Source organism: Rattus norvegicus, chromosome 9 (genome assembly GCF_036323735.1).
Source record: "Rattus norvegicus strain BN/NHsdMcwi chromosome 9, GRCr8, whole genome shotgun sequence".
NCBI lineage: Eukaryota > Metazoa > Chordata > Mammalia > Rodentia > Muridae > Rattus > Rattus norvegicus.
Window position 1 is genome coordinate 69,712,250 of NC_086027.1, and position 16,512 is coordinate 69,728,761.

Consider the following 16,512-nt stretch of genomic DNA (forward strand, 5'->3'; position numbering starts at 1 on the left):
CAGAGGAATGGATGCAGAAATGTGGTATATCTACACAATGGAATACTACTCAGCTATCAAAAACAATGACTTCATGAAATTCATAGGCAAATGGTTGGAACTGGAAAATATCATCCTGAGTGAGGTAACCCAATCACAGAAAAACACACATGGTATGCACTCATTGGTAAGTGGATATTAGCCCAAATGCTCAAATTACCCTAGATGCACAGAACAGATGAAACTCAAGGATGACGAAAATGGGGATGCTTCACTCCTTCTTTAAAAGGGAAACAAGAATACCCTTAGGAGAGAATAGGGAGGCCAAGTTTAGAGGCAGAAGAAACACCTATTTAGAGCCTGCCCCACATGTAGCCCATACATATACAGCCACCAAACTAGATAAGATGGATGAAGCAAAGAGGTGCTGGCTGATAGGAACTGGATGTATATCTCTCCTGAGAGACACAGCCAGAATATGGCAAATACATAGGCGAATGCCAGCAGGAAACCACTGAACTGAGAACGGGGCCCCGTTGAAGGAATCAGAGAAAGGACTGAAAGAGCTGAAGGGGGCTTGAGACCCCATATGAACAACAATGCCAACCAACCAGAGCTTCCAGGGCCTAAGCCACTACCCAAAGACTATACATGGACTGACTCTGGGCTCGAAGTTCATAGGTAGCAATGAATAGCCTAGTAGGGGCACCAGTGGAAGGGGAAGCCCTGTTCCTGCCAAGACTGAACCCCCCAGTGAATGGGATTGTTGGGGGGAGGGCGGTAATTGGGGGAGGATGGGAAGAGGAACACCCATATAGAAGGGGAGGGGGATGGGTTAGGGGGATGTTGGCCTGGAAACCGGGAAAGGGAATAACATTTGAAATGTAAGTAAGAGATACCCAATTTAATAAAGATGGAAAAAAATAAAATGGAAATTAACTGGCAAAAAAAGCAATCTTCATATTGAATCAATCCATGGAAAGGTATACAAGTTTTAAGTCACTTTCATTCACATTTTCTTTTCAGTCGACAGCTTTGTATTCCCAGGTATTCTATGTCAGACATATTGTGGACAAAATACTTGGATATTTGTTTTGGCCTTGAAATTATCTGAGTAGAAGATAGAAGAGTCTCGTTTTAGACTGAAATAGAAGAGGATAGCATGTGGGACAAAAACTTGGGTCCCAGAACTAATTTAAGGTTACTGTCTGCTTCCTTTCATTCCTGAATGGCAGCAGTTGTATATTTAAAAGAAAAGGGAGCTTTGGCTGCATTCAGAAAGAGTGATTTCTTTAAACTATGGAACCAGGACGTCATGCTTTCCCTGCACTCTAGGACAGTATGAGGAAGAGAGGCTTGCTGTCTTAGGGTGTGTATGACTAAGGGTATGCCCCACCACCTTAGTTAACAACTCATTTCTTCTACGAGGGACTGAGGATTCCTCACCTCCACGTCCAGACTTCTAAAGACAGCAGTTCTGTGTTGAGGTTCAGTCTTTTGTTGTGTATTGTAATGCTAAGTGTGGCCCCCCAAGATCTGATTCCCAAGTGACACTATGAGACCTTGCCCCCAAATCATTTCTGATTGGTAAATTAAGATACTGACTGCCAATAGCTAGGCAGAAGAAGGCAGGGTTTACGGTTCCTAGGCTTGGAGTGTTGGAGGAGGACTCACGGAAGAGAAAAAGGTTAATGGAGAAGTCACTATGGGTTAGGTGAACCATGAAACTGTAGCCCTGAGGGCTGGCCAATTGGAGTTAAGAGCAGCCCAGATGAAAAACATAGTAAGTAATAACTCAGAGATATCAACAGGAAAGAAAATTCTAATAGCATAGGGGGTACTTATCTGCCCAGTTATAGTGCTCATTAAGGCTTATTGTGAATAAAAGGTTGTGTGTTTCCTTTATCTGGGAACTAAATGGTCAAAGGTGGGGTAGAAACCCTGGCTTTGGGATTAGAAATGTCAACAACAGTATATATAGGTAGGGCTGGTGAGATAGATGGCTCAATGGGTAAAAGTTCTTGCTATGGAAGCCTGATGACCAGGGTTCTACCCTAGAATCCACAGTGTAGAAGGAAGGAACTGACCCCTGAAAGTTGTTGCTGACTTCTGCACACTTGTCTTGAGTCACATGACTTCTATTATTTGCACAGGAAAAGCACGTCTCTCAGGAGTTTCCTTCTTAAATCCTTTGATGAAGTAATTATCCTTGCCACACTGTAAAACTCTTGCTGGAATCATAGTTAACTATGCCCCACACATCTCTACCATATTGCTTCAAATCTTTTCATCTCTGCCCATCACTTTTTCTTGCCTTTGTTGAGGTGAACATGGAGTTTCAACCTGACAAGTCCTCCTCTCAAGGCCCTTGAGGGTCCCTCATCTCCCATAGGGCTTCTGGGTAGACCCCTCACAAGCACACTTGATGCTTGCATGGTTAGATTTGATTAAGGCTCTCGGTCTCACTCCCTTCCCATGGTACTCGATATCAAGTAGTCTTAGGTCTAGTGCCTCCTAGTCGATTAGATGGTCATTTTATGTCTCTCCTTGACTTTGGCTTTATAACTTGATGTGTCCCGTGGAATTTGAGTGCATGCAATGCCGAGAGGGGCTTTAAATGTGTTTCTGTGGTTTGAATCTGCCTGTTTCCCTAGTCATCATGAGAAGCCTGTGCCAGGCACATTTCAGTCCAAAGATAGACATGTAGACGAGAAAGAAACCGAAACCCCTCATAGAGACTGAAGCAGATGGCCACCTGACCCTTAGGAAGACCCTTAAGAAAAATAATGAGTGGTTTGTAAGTCAGGGAAACCTTATAGCTAGTTATACATTGTTTTAATCAATAGTTGGCTAACATGCTCGTGCAGCCTGTAAGTGTGAAGTATTTGTGTCCTGTGGGAATGGGGGACGGTGGTTAACTCGGTCCCTCTTTTAATTCTTAGATTTCACACATATCTCATATGGTTCTGAGGCATTGAGCAACTCAGCATCTACATCTGACTTAATAACCCTTCCTTGAACTGGTTTGCCTCTTCCTAGTTTTGCATTTCCGGGTCACTGTTATTGGTCCTTGAACTCCACTTCCCAATAAAAATTCATATTAAAATCCTTGTGTTATACTTTGCTCTCTGGAACCCAAGCAAGGACATTCTGCATTTTCTTCTAATTTTCATTGACTACAGGTTTACTACATATATTGTTCAGACACTGGAGGTCTCAATGTGTTCATTGTCTCTGATCTGTCACACTTTTGCTAGCCACTGGACAGTAGTCAAATTAGCTCATTCTTTTTTTAAACTCTGGGTGCTTTCATGGAAGTGTTTTTCAACCTTCCTAATGCTGTAACCCTTAAATATAGTTCCTCAAGTTGGGGTGACTCCCTCAACCATAAAATTATTTTTGTTATTATTTCATAGCTGTAATTTTGCTTTTGCTGTGAAGTTTCATGTACATATCTAATACACAGGATATCTGATATAAGATCCTGTGAAAGGATTGTTCAACCTCCTCCCACCAAAAGGGGTCACAACCCACAGATTGAGAACCACTGTTCTAGAGTGAATGAAAGGAATGGTCTGCATACGCAGAAGGGGAAGGAGCAAATGGTGAACTGACTGAGCTTGGAATTTTGTTTCCCCTTACTGTTCATCTGACTCTATGACCTCCTCTGTTGGCACAAATACAGCTCTTGTTATAGCCCAGCTCCATCCAGCCTCTCCTTCCTTAACAATTGGCAAGCATAACATTAAATACACACTTGGAGGCTTTCCCAAGAACTAACTGGGGAAACGGTGGAGGCTTAGAGTTGCTGGACGATCATTATCAAATATGTGGCTATTAGTTGAGCTAATAAACAGCGTCATTTTTCCCATTACTTGGCCTTGGGCATAGCATCTTAACTATGTTACCTCATCAAGATAACCCGCATACTGTCTACTTTCATTGCCTTTTAGACGAGGAAATTGAGGTCCATGCAAGTAAAGTTGGTTAAGGCCATGTGGATGGGAAATGGCAAAGACAACTTAGTTTGTCCTGATTCAAAGTGCATTCTCTTTTCAGGAATACACATTTCTCTTTATGAGTTAGAGGGTGTCTTAGGGCTTCTACTCCTACAGTGAAACATCATGACTAAAAAAGCAAGTTGGGGAGGAAAAGGTTTATTTGGCTTAGACTTCCACACTACTGTCCATCACAAAAGGAAGTCAGAAAAGGAACTCAAAGGAGAAGGAGCCTGGAGGCAGGAGCTGATGCAGAGCCAGGGAGGTGTGCAGGTTACTGGCTTGCTCCTCATGGCTTGCTCAGCCTGATTCCTTATAGAACCCAGGACCACCAGCCCAGGGATAACACCACCACCATGGACTAGACCCTCCCACATTGATCACTAATTAAGAAAAGGTTTTACAGCTGGATCTCATGGAAGCATTGTCTCAAATGAGGCTCCTTTCTCTCTGATGACTCTAGCTTGTGTCAGGTTGATATAAAACCACCAGTGCAGATGCTAAGCCAACCTGACAACCTAACTTAGACCTTCTCTAAGTCTTCGAGGTTTTGTAACAAGGCATGGAAGCAAAGGGAATGAATTAATGAATTAAGTGTATGAGGCATTTCTTTCCACCTGTTTTTCTTTTCTTCATGTTTTTTTAGGGCAAAGGGGTCTAGAAACTGAAAAGAGACATGCAAGGTAACTGTTTTAGCAAACAAAGGAACACAGTGGTTTTCACATTCAAATCAAGCCCAAGGTTGTTTTTCTGACTCTAGACAGGCCTTTGTAGAAGGTAGTCATTTTACAAATTGGGGGAAGCTTGTGCCTGGCAGCTGAGGCTGGAGTGGAGCAGATGAACCATGAAGTCTTGTCGGAGTATGGTGGTCACACTGAGGAAGGTGTAGGTGATACTTAGAGAGACAACTGTTGTAGTTAGAAGTGCCCTGGTAGCCTCTGGGTGTTCAAGAAAGATTGTAGGTGCTGAATATGATACATAAAGAAAAAATAAGGGCAAGGGAGTCGATTTGGCTCAAGAACTTATGATCTGAGTCATAGAGGTGAGAAAACATTTGACAGAAGGGAAGAGGGTGTGTGTGTGTGTCTGTGTGTGTTAGGAAGGTATGAGGCATAAAGATAGCACATCTGTGAGTTTGAGGGAGTATTGGGAGCTTTTTCATACCCTAAGCAAGAAAATGATTGAAAGGTAGGCCTGGAATGTGCCAAGTGAAAGGCTGTGCTCCACTTTCCTGCCTTACCATGCATACCAGTGATGGCTGAGTCCTATATCACAGACTGCCTACACTTAAAACTTTTGTATAACTTGAAAATATGTTATGAACAAACTATTATTTTTTTAAAGAATCCGCAGTAGCAGGATTGGTGACACACACCTGTAAAGATTATCTTAGCACTTGGGAAGGTGAGGCAAGGAATTTGTGAATTTAAACTTCCTCACCAAAAAGCAAGCAAGCAAACAAACCCAGATAAAAGACATAAAACAATCTACAGTAAAGAGAATTATGATTAAGATACTTTATGGCACCAATAGAGTTGACTGTTGAATTATTTTTATGCAAGTCTGACCTATAGTTTGGTAAAGTGGCCTGTCCATGCAGTATAGTTCATATTTCTAATGGCTTGCTTAGATTCTTGAAAATAGTTTTGAAAGGACCAGGGTTGACACAGGACACTCCAAGACCAAGTTTTCAGCACAAAGGAAATTTATTTGCCCCAGAGGAATAAAGGACAGAGAATGAGAGACAGAGATAGGAGACAGAGGACCAAAGATAAGGGGAAAGAAGGGGAAGGTATATTTGCTCCTCTGGATAGAGGGGGGGCAGACATGGACACTAGGCAAATGGCAGTTTATAAAAGGAAAAGGGAAACCCCGTGTTAGGATGAGCTGCTTTGTTTGATTAGGCTTGCTAATCAGGTGAGCCAAAAGAGGGCTTTTGGTTGCTGGCCTCCAATACTTTGATAGTTGGACCTCGATGGTCAGCCTCAGGAGAAGAAAATGACCGAATAAGGGAATAAACGTTGGTGTCTAGCTTTAAGAATGTAGTGTAATGGTTTTTAGCAAGGGAAATGAGAGGTAAAAGCTAAAACCTGTCAGTGCCATGTTTGCTGTGCTCAGGCTTGCGTTTGCCATCTTTTGACCTGCTAGAGCCCTTCACGTTTCTTTCCCAGTTTCCATATTCTATATTCTATTATATTCGGCTGGATCAATTGTGGACCTTTGCTTCAATAAAACATTTTTGAAGCATTCATTATTCTGTTTGTTAACAGGAATTCAATGTAGCCAAAATTACAGAATACACATTAAGAATTAAGTATCATGATTTAGAAATATAGAAACCAAGAGGGAAGGGGCAAGAGATAAGGTGTATTTAAGATGGTATTATAGAAGAAAAGAAGCATAAAAGAAGATGGGGTAAAAAAAATTAAAGAAACATTATCAGTGACTGTGGTTGTTTGAATAGGTATGGCTCCCATAGATTCATGTGACTGAGTGCTTGACCATAGGGAGTGGTGTAGTATTGTTAATTAATAAATTAATAAAAGTCAATGGTGAGTTCACTACCTGCCCCAATGGTTTATGTTTCTAAATGAAAGACACATACAGCCTTTATATTTTGGTATGTCTTAAACAGCTCAGTAGCTAGGCCACTGCCTAACCTCTACACAGTTAAACCAGCTCCTACCAATAATCCCAAATTATTACTTACTAAACTCTATATTTGATCTTGACTGCCCTGAACCCAGTCAAATTAAAAAGGTTCTTTTCTCTCAGATATAAGTTGAGCACAATTATAACAATTATGTAAATTATAAGGAAAGATAAACATTTATAATGTCTAGTCCATCTTATCTGTTAATTTAGATGAAGTATTTTATCATCTATCTTAACTTAAAGAGTTTACAACTCTCCATTTAAATTATGCTTGATTTTAATTTGTAATATCATCTGAAAACCATCTTTTAAAATCTAGAATATCTTCCTTAATGTTAAATAATTTAAGTTCAATTAAGAGACTATAATGAATATTCAACTCTGTCAGAGATCTGAAAAGGAGTTAAGTATTACCTGAATATGTCAGAAACATAAAAACATAGCTTTCAAAACTTGTATCAGACAGTTGACTGCTTGGACAGTCCCAAGTATACCTCATAATTTTGCAACATCTGTCTTCAGCCTTTTGGCTCAGGAACATCTGACAGACCTTAAGTTGTCTTACGGAAGAATTATAAAGAACCAGCCTACCCTGTCTTGGCAGAGCTTAGTAATTGGGTGCCCGACATCCATGTGTCCTTTTTAGAAAATAATTGTCTGTAGAATGAAATTAGGATATTTCTTACCCACAATTGTTGCTAGCTTGCCACAATTGAAGCAACTCCAATCGGAGGTAATAATGTTCAATATCTTCCTTGAAGCAGATTGGGGATATTGTCAGGAGCAGACATGTCTCCTAGTCAAAAGATCTATTAATAACGAAATGATTTAAATGTCATATTTTGTGGATCTCTGATGTTTTTGAAGACTATCTATATATATAGTATATCTGAACTGTTAAACCTTGACTATTCTTAGCTATTTACTATTTGAATAATATTGAAAACATTTTATTGTAATTAAATCAGAATCTAATATTACCATGAATTTGTTATCTGACCTTTAACTTACGTTATTTAATCATCCTGTTTAAATAGCAGCTATTAGAAGGACTGGGTCTAAGCCTTGTAGTCTTAAATGAGTTACTTAGGCACAATGTCTAAGAGTAAGAATATTAATTTTAAATTTTGTATCAATGTACAAAGATTTATATCAATGAAAACCTCAAACCTGTACCAATGTATAAATTCTGTACATATAATTTATGTAAGAAAATAAAACTTCAAAAACAAAAAAGAAAAGAAAACTTCAATTCTGCATCAAAATGTAAAGATTTCTACCAATGTAAGATTATGGCTATAAAATGCTTTGTTTAAAAGTAAATGCAGTAATCCATTCTCATATATATAATTTCTTATAACATTATTTTATCCTCCTTTTTCCTTTTCAACCCCTTTCCTTTTACCTAAGAAAGAAAGGATAAAGAAGAGGAAAAAATAAGATAGAATTCCCTGAGTCTAAACTCTCTAATTACTTTCCTCCCTATTCAAAATTATGACAACTTCCAAATTATCCCAAGATACAAGCTATCTATAATTTATAAAATAACCATAAGCAGACACCAAACCCAAGAAATTGGGATGGTGACTCTCCATAGAGAGCTTCTTTCTGCTGAATTGGGGCACTGAATATATTTTTTAAGGGGCGGGGAGGAGTAGAAAATTAGAAAAATTGGTTAGACTTAAGAAAACTACCTTTGGGCACTACCAAGAACAGCAGCAGCAGTGGAGAGGAGTTAACCAGAGCTAGAGTGTGTACAGAAGGCAGAGCTGGAGGAGTGACCCAAGACCTTTGGAGGAGCCCAGAAGATCATGTGAATCCAAGACGTCAGAACAAGATACCGTGAAGTCGAAGTTACCTAGATACCCTAAGATGTTAGAGATGCCAGAGCTGTGGGATAGTTGCTGAGAAAGGCTGCTAACGGGGAGTAGAACCAGACCAAGAGAAAGAGCTGTGTTGCAGTCAACAAAGATGAAAGGACCTGGAGATGCAAAGTCTGGAGTTTGCCCAGCTGATTTTGGTCTTGTTTTGGTCCAGAATTTCCTCACTAAGACATTTTGGAATGGTAATGTATATCCTGTGATGTTGGAAGCATGTGATCTGCTTTTTGATTTTGATTTTATATGGAATTACAGTTAAGAGATTACATGAATCTCATAAGAGACTTTGAACTCTGGACTTTTAAACATTTTTGAGATTGTGATAGATTATGGGGACTTTTGAAGTTGAATAGGTTTGGCTTCCATAGATTCATGTGTTGGGATGCTTGGCCACAGGAAGTGGCATTAATAGGAGGAGTAGCCAGTTTGGAGTAGGTATGGTCTTGTGGGAGAAATGTGTCACTGTGGGGTAGGCTTTAAGGTCTCCTTTGCTTAGCCTCTTCCCAAGGTGAAATGAGATCCTCCTCCTGGCTGCTTTCAGATCAAGATGTAGAACTCTTGGCTCCTCCAGCACCAGATCTATCTGCATGATGCCATGTTTCCTATCATGATGATAATGGACTGAACCTCTGAAACTGTAAGCCATCCCCAACTAAATGTTTGCCTTTGTAAGAGTTGCCTTGGTTATTCATTCTCTCTCTCTCTCTCTCTCTCTCTCTCTCTCTCTCTCTCTCAAAATTTTTTGATTATATATTCCTTTACTTACCTTCCTGGTTTTCTGTCCATAAGACCCCATTCCCTCTCCTCCCCCTCCCCCATATGGGTAATCCCCTTATACATCCCCCTATGGTCCTCCCCCATATTCCCTGCACTGGGAGTCCAACATTGGCAAGACCAAGGGCTTTCCCTTCCACTGGTGCCCCAACAAGGCTACTCTTTGCTACATATGCAGTTGGAGCTCTGGGTCGGTCCATGTATAGTCTTTCAGTAGTGGTTTAGTCCCTAGAAGCTCTGGTTGGTTGGCATTATTGTTTTTATGGGATTGCAAGCTTCGTCAACTCTTTTAATACTTCCTCTAATTCCCCCTAAGGGGGTCCTATTCTCAGTTCAGAGATTTGCTGCTAGCATTGACCTCTGTATTGGACGTGCTCTGGATATGTCTCTCAGGAGAGAGCTATATCCAGTCCCTTTCCACATGCATTTTTTGATCTTAGCCATTCTGACTGATGTGAGGTGGAATCTCAGGGTTGTTTTGATTTGCATTTCCCTGGTGACTAAGGATATTGAACATTTCTTTAGGTGCTTCTTTTCCATTCAATAATCCTCAGCTGAGAATGTTTTGTTTAGCTCTGTACCCCATTTTTAATAGGGTGATTTGGCTCTCTGGAGTCTAACTTCTTGAGTTCTTTGTATATTTTGGATATAAGCCCTCTACCAGTTGTAGGATTGGTAAAGATCTTTTCCCAATCTGTTGGTTGCCATTTTGTCCTAAAAATGTCTTTTGCTTTACAAAAGCTTTGCAATTTTATGAGGTCCCATTTGTCCATTCTTGACCTTAGAGCATAAGCCATTGATGTTTTGTTCAGGAAATTTTCCCCAGTGCCCATATGTTCGAGACTCTTCCCCACTTTTTCTTCTATTAGTTTGAGTATATCTGGTTTGATGTGGAGGTCCTTGATCCACTTGGCTTAAGCTTTGTACATGGAGATAAGAATGGATTTATTTGCATTCTTCTACATACTGACCTCCAGTTGAACCAGCACCATTTGTTGAAAATGCTATCTTTCTTCCATTGGATGGTTTTAGCTCCTTTGTCAAAGATCAAGTGACTATAGGTGTGTGGGTTCATTTCTGGGTCTTCAATTCTGTTCCACTGATCTACCTGCCTGTCTCTGTACCAATACCATACAGTTTTTATGACTGTTGCTCTGTAGTACTGCTTGAAGTCAGGGATGGTGATTCCCCCAGAAGTTCTTTTTTTGTTGAGTATAGTTTTCGCTCTCCTGGGTTTTTCATTATTCCAAATGAATTTGCAAATTGCTCTTTCTATCTCTTTAAAGAATTGAGTAGGAATTTTGATGGGGATTGCATTGAACCTGTAAGTTGCTTTTGGCAAAATGGCCATTTTTACTCTATTAATCCTGCCAATCCATGAGCATGGGAGATCTTTCCATCTTCTGAGATCTTCCTCAATTTCTTTCTTCAGAGATTTGAAGTTCTTGTCATACAGATCTTTCACTTGCTCAGTTAAAGTCACACCAAGATATTTTATGTTATTTGGGACTATTGTGAATGGTGTCATTTCCTTAATTTCTTTTTCAGCCTTTGAGTAGAGGAAGGCTACTGATTGATTTGTTTGAGTTAATTTTATACCCTGACACTTTGCTGAAGTTGTTTATCAGGTTAAGTAGTTCTCTGGTGGAACTTTTGGGGTCGCTTAAGTACACTATCATATCATCTGCAAATAGTGATATTTTGATTTCTTCTCTTCCAATTTGTATCCCTTTGTCCTCTTTTTGATGTCTGATTGCTCTGGTTAGGACTTCGAGTACTATATTGAATAAGTAGGGAGAGAGTGGGCAGCCTTATCTAGTCCCTGATTTTAGTGGGATTGCTTCAAGTTTCTCTCCATTTAGTTTGATGTTAGCTACTGGTTTGCTGTATATTGCTTTTACTATGTTTAGATATGGGCTTTGAATTCCTGATCTTTCCAGGACTTTTATCATGAAGGGGTGCTGAATTTTGTCAAATACTTTCTCAGCATCTAATGAAATGACCATGTGGTACTTATCTTTGAATTTGTTTATATAGTGGATTACATTGATGGATTTTCATATATTAAACCATCCCAGCATCCCTGGGATGAAGCCTACTTGATCATGATGGATGATCGTTTTGATGTGTTCTTGGATTTGGTTTGCAAGAAGTTTATTGAGTATTTTTGCATCAATATTCATAAGGGAAATTGGTCTGAAGTTCTCTTTCTTTGTTGGGTCTTTGTGTGGTTTCGTATAAGAGTAATTGTGGCTTCATAGAAAGAATTTGGTAGTGCTCAGTTTCAATTTTGTGGAATAGTTTGGACAGTATTGGTATGAGGTCTTCTATGAAGGTCTGATAGACTTCTGTACTGAAACCATCTGGACCTGGGCTTTTTTTGGTTGGGAGACTTTTTAATAACTGCTTCTATTTCTTTAGGAGTAGTGGGGTTGTTTAGATGATTTATTTGTCCCTGATTTAACTTTGGTACTTGGTATCTATCTAGAAAATTGTCCATTTCCTCCAGATTTTCCAGTTTTGTTGAATATAGGCTTTTGTTGTAGGATCTGATGATTTTTTTAATTTCTTCAGATTCTGTTGTTATGTCTCCCTTTTCATTTTTGATTTTCTTAATTTGGATACTCTCTCTGTGACCTCTGGTTAGTCTGGCTAAGGGTTTATCTATCTTGTTGATTTTCACAAAGAACAAGCTCCTGCTTTTGTTGATTCTTTGTATAGTCCTTTTCGTTTCTACTTGGTTGATTTCAGCTCTGAGTTTGATTATTTCCTGCCTTCTACTCCTCCTTGATTTATTTATTTCCTTTTGTTCTAGAGCTTTAAGGTGTGCTGTCAAGCTGCTGACATATGCTCTCTCCTGTTTCTTTTTGCAGGCACTCAGAGCTATTAATTTTCCTCTTAGTACCACTTTCATTGTGTCCCATAAATTTGGGAATATTGTTTCTTCATTTTCATTAAATTCTAAGAAGTCTTTAATTTCTTTCTTTATTTCTTCCTTGACCAAGTTGTCATTGAGTAGAGCATTGTTCAACTTCCATGTATATGTGGTCTTTCTGTCATTATTGTTGTTATTGAAGACCAGTCTTAGTGCGTGGTGATCTGATAGGATGCATGGAATTATTTCTATCTTCCTGTATCTGTTGAGGCCTGTTTTGTGACTGATTATATGGTCAATTTTGTAGAAGATTCCATGAGGTGCTGAGAAGAAGTTATATCCCTTTGTTTTAGGATGGAATATTCTGTAAATATCTGTTAAATCCAATTGGTTCATAACTTCTGTTAGTTTCTCTACATCTCTGTTTAATTTCTGTTTCCATGATCTGTCCAGTGATGAGAGTGGGGTGTTGAAATCTCCTACTATTATCGTATATGGTGCAATGTGTGCTTTGAGTTTTAGTAAGGTTTCTTTTATGAATGTAGGTGCCCTTGCATTTGGAGCATAGATATTTAGGATTGAGAGTTCATCTTTGTGGATTTTTCCTTTGATGAGTATAAAGTGTCCTTCCTTATCTTTTTTAATGACTCTTGTTTGAAAGTCAATTTTATTTGATATTAGAATGGTAACTCCAGCTTGTTTCTTCAGGCCATTTGCTTGGAAAATTGTTTTCCAGCCATTTTCTCTGAGGTAGTGTCTGTCTTTGTCTCTGAGGTGTGTTTCCTGCATGCAGCAAAATGTTGGGTCCTCTTTATGTATCCAGTCTCTTAGTCTATGTCTTTTTATTGGGGAATTGAGTCCGTTGATATTGAGAGATATTAAGGAATAGTGATTGTAACTTCCTGTTATCTTCATTGTTAGAGGTGGAATTATGTTTCTTTGTCTCTCTTTTGGTTTCATTGCAAGGAAATTATATTCTTGCTTTCTTTACAGTGCAATTTCTCTCCTTGTATTGGAGTTTTCCAACTATTATCCTTTGTAGGGCTGGATTTGTAGAAAGATAGTGTGTAAATTTGGTTTTGTCATGGAATATCTTGGTTTCTCCATCTATGTTAATTGAAAGTTTCACTGGATACAGTAACTTGGGCTGGCATTTGTGTTCTCTTAGGGTCTGTATGACATCTGTCCAGGATCTCCTGGCTTTCATAGTCTCTGGTGAGAAGTCTGGTGTAATTCTTATTGGTCTGCCTTTATATGTCACTTGACATTTTTCCCTACTGTTTTTAATATTCTTTCTTTGCTTTGTGCATTATTATGTGGCAGGAGGAATTTCCCTTCTGGTCCAATCTATTTGAAGTTCTATAGGCTTCTTGTATGTTTATGGGCATCTCTTTCTTTAGATTAGGGAAGTTTGTATAATTTTGTTGAATATATTTACTGGCCCCTAAGTTGGGAGTCTTAACTTTCTTCTGTACCTATTATCCTTAGGTTTGATCTTCTCATTGTGTCCTGGATTTCCTGTATGTTTTGGGCCAGTAGCTTTTTCTGTTTTACATTATCTTTGATAGTTGTGTCGATGTTTTCTATGGTATCTTCTGCCCCTGAGATTCTCTCTTCTATCTCTTGTATTCTGTTGGTGATGCTTGTGTCTATGGCTCCTTGTCTCTTCCTTTGGTTTTCTATATCCAGGGTTGTCTCCCTTTGTGCTTTCTTTATTGTTTCCATTTCCATTTTCAATTCATCCACCTGTTTAGTTGTGTTTTCCTGTAATTCTTTCAGTGATTTTTGTGTTTCCTCTCTAAGGGCTTCTACTTGTTTACTTGTGCTTTCCTGCATTTCTCTAAGGGAGTTCTTTATGTCTTTCTTAAAGTACTCCATCATTATCAAAAAATGTGATTTCAATCTAAATCTTGCTTTTCTGGTGTGTTTGGATATCCAGTATTTTCTTTGGTGGGAGTACTGGGCTCTGATGATGCCATGTAGTCTTGGTTTCTGTTGATTAGGTTCCTGCGCTTGCCTCTAGCCATTGGGCTGTCTCTGGTGCTTGCTTGTCTTGCTGTTTCTGGAAATGACTTGGCCCTGCTGTAGGCCTCTGTGTCAGCACTCCTGTAGAACTGTTTTCCTGTTTTCTTCCAGCCTTTCCTGAGAACAGGTGCTCTGCTCTCAGTTGTGGCAGCACTCCTGGAGACTGTTTTCCAGCTCTAGGCGCAGACAGGAATCAAAGGGTCCTGCCCCTGATTGCTTGCTCGTGTAGGTCCTTGCACCCAGTGGGCAGAGATGGCACTATGCAATTCCCTCTTGGGCCTGGACTGTGGGCAGAGGATATTCTACTCTGACTTCTCAGGAGTAGCCACACTTCTGAGGTTCCAGCTCTCTCCTCCTCAGGATTTGGGTACAGGGAGCTGTTTTGCTGGATCAGTTCCATCATGGGTGCAGACCAGAACCACGGGTACTGGTGGCTGTCTGTTTCTATATCCCTCTGTCTGGAGGCACTGTGCAGTTTCCCCTTGGACCAGGGATGTGGGCCGAGGTGTGCAGAGGTGGCAGTCTGTCCTGCGGCCTCGGGACTTCTGCACTCCTGGGTGGTTCGCTCTCTCGGTTATTGTGTCTCTTCCCAGCAATAAAACCCAAACTAAGACAGCAACATCCCTGTCAGATTGTCATATTAACATATTGATATTTCTAAGAAATCTGGTAATAAAAAGATAATTTAACTCTGTGAGACCAATGTTCTCCCAGGGTTCAGCAATTTGCTATGATACTCTCTATCCTTGTTCATAAATGTCAACTTGAGGTAGCCTAGAGTTGTTGGAGTGGAGAAGGCTCAATTGAAGAACTTCCTAGCTTAACCTGGCTTCGGGCATTTCTGGCAGATTTGTCTTGATTAGTAATTGATGCAGGAAGGGCCAGATCACTGTGGGTACCACTATCCCCAGGCAAATAGTCTAGGAATTTCTAAGAAAGTTAGCTGTTAGCAATCAGGCAGCTCCATGGCCAGCCCAAGAGCGCCCAGCAACAGAAGCACACATCATTACTAGCTGCGGAGAGTCTATATCCCATATCCTCCTGTGAATATTACAACATCCTCTGATAAAAAGTCCCATTCCTCCTCCCCATCCTCTTTCTCCCCTACCTCTACTAGAGGCAGCCTTTGTACCCCAGGCCCCATCTCTGAATAAAGCTCCCACATAAGACCTGTTGAAGACCCAGTACTAGCTACATGTGTATCTGTAGGCGATGAACTAGAGAGTAAGCCATCAAGCAGCATTTATAAGGTTAGCTTTGTGTTCTTGCTTAAATGTTCTTTCCCAATCTTTCCCCATGATGGATTATGATGTGGAAATATAGGCTAAAATAAATAGCCCCCATGTTGCTTTTGGATAGAGTGTTTTATTACAGCAACAGAAAAGTAACTAAAATACTTTTCCCCAGATTTTTAATTTTAGGTAACATTTATTAAGAACTCAGAGAACTGATGATGTCCTATGACACAATTTGAAATGTTAGTCCTAACTCTCTTGGCTCCACCATTGACATTCTACTCACAGCTGCTAACACTTGTGTCCAAACTGAAGCTATGGATCAAATAATAATAATAATAACTTTAAATTGTGCAGAGCATTTTAGTCATGAAATGCCATTACATGGGCATTCTCAGTCTATCTTCATGACAGGGCTCAAAGGCAGATGTTTGTCCCAGTTCATAGATGTGATTGCTGAGGTGCAGAGTTCAACTGGTTGTTATGTCAACACAGAGGAGAGAGATTCGAATCCTACTCTTCTGCTTCCTAATGGAAAGCCTGTGTTAAGCATGCTCTCAGAAGAGGATCTGTATAGTTCTTTGTGCTTGAGTGGATATGCATATGCTACTTGGAGGGGGAAGATAGAAGGAAGGACTTGGGTGTGATAAAGAAGCTGCCTGTTCTTTTTACATCTGAGTCTAGTACAGAGAACTATGCCTTCTTTAGACTTAAAATGGGAAGCTAGAACACTATGGAAGGTCAGCGCTCAGACAACAGAGACTAATTTCAGTATCTGCAGTTGACCCTGGAAAAATATAGCTTATTTTGCTTACTAACTTGGATTCCATGATGATTCCATTTTTATCTTGATGTAAATCATTCAGCAAAAAACAGTAACAAAAACCCCCAAAATAAAAACAACTCACTTTTGTCACTGGGATGAAGAAAGGCAGAGTGCTCCAGGCCTGTGGCTGCTAACTCCATCACAGGCAAAAGAAACAGGACAAGGATTTCTAAATAGTTAAGATCAGAGGCTTTAAATAGAGTGGTCTTGCATACAAATTAAACATTTCACCAAAATAAAGAGCTTGTTTTTGTTTGTTTTTTTT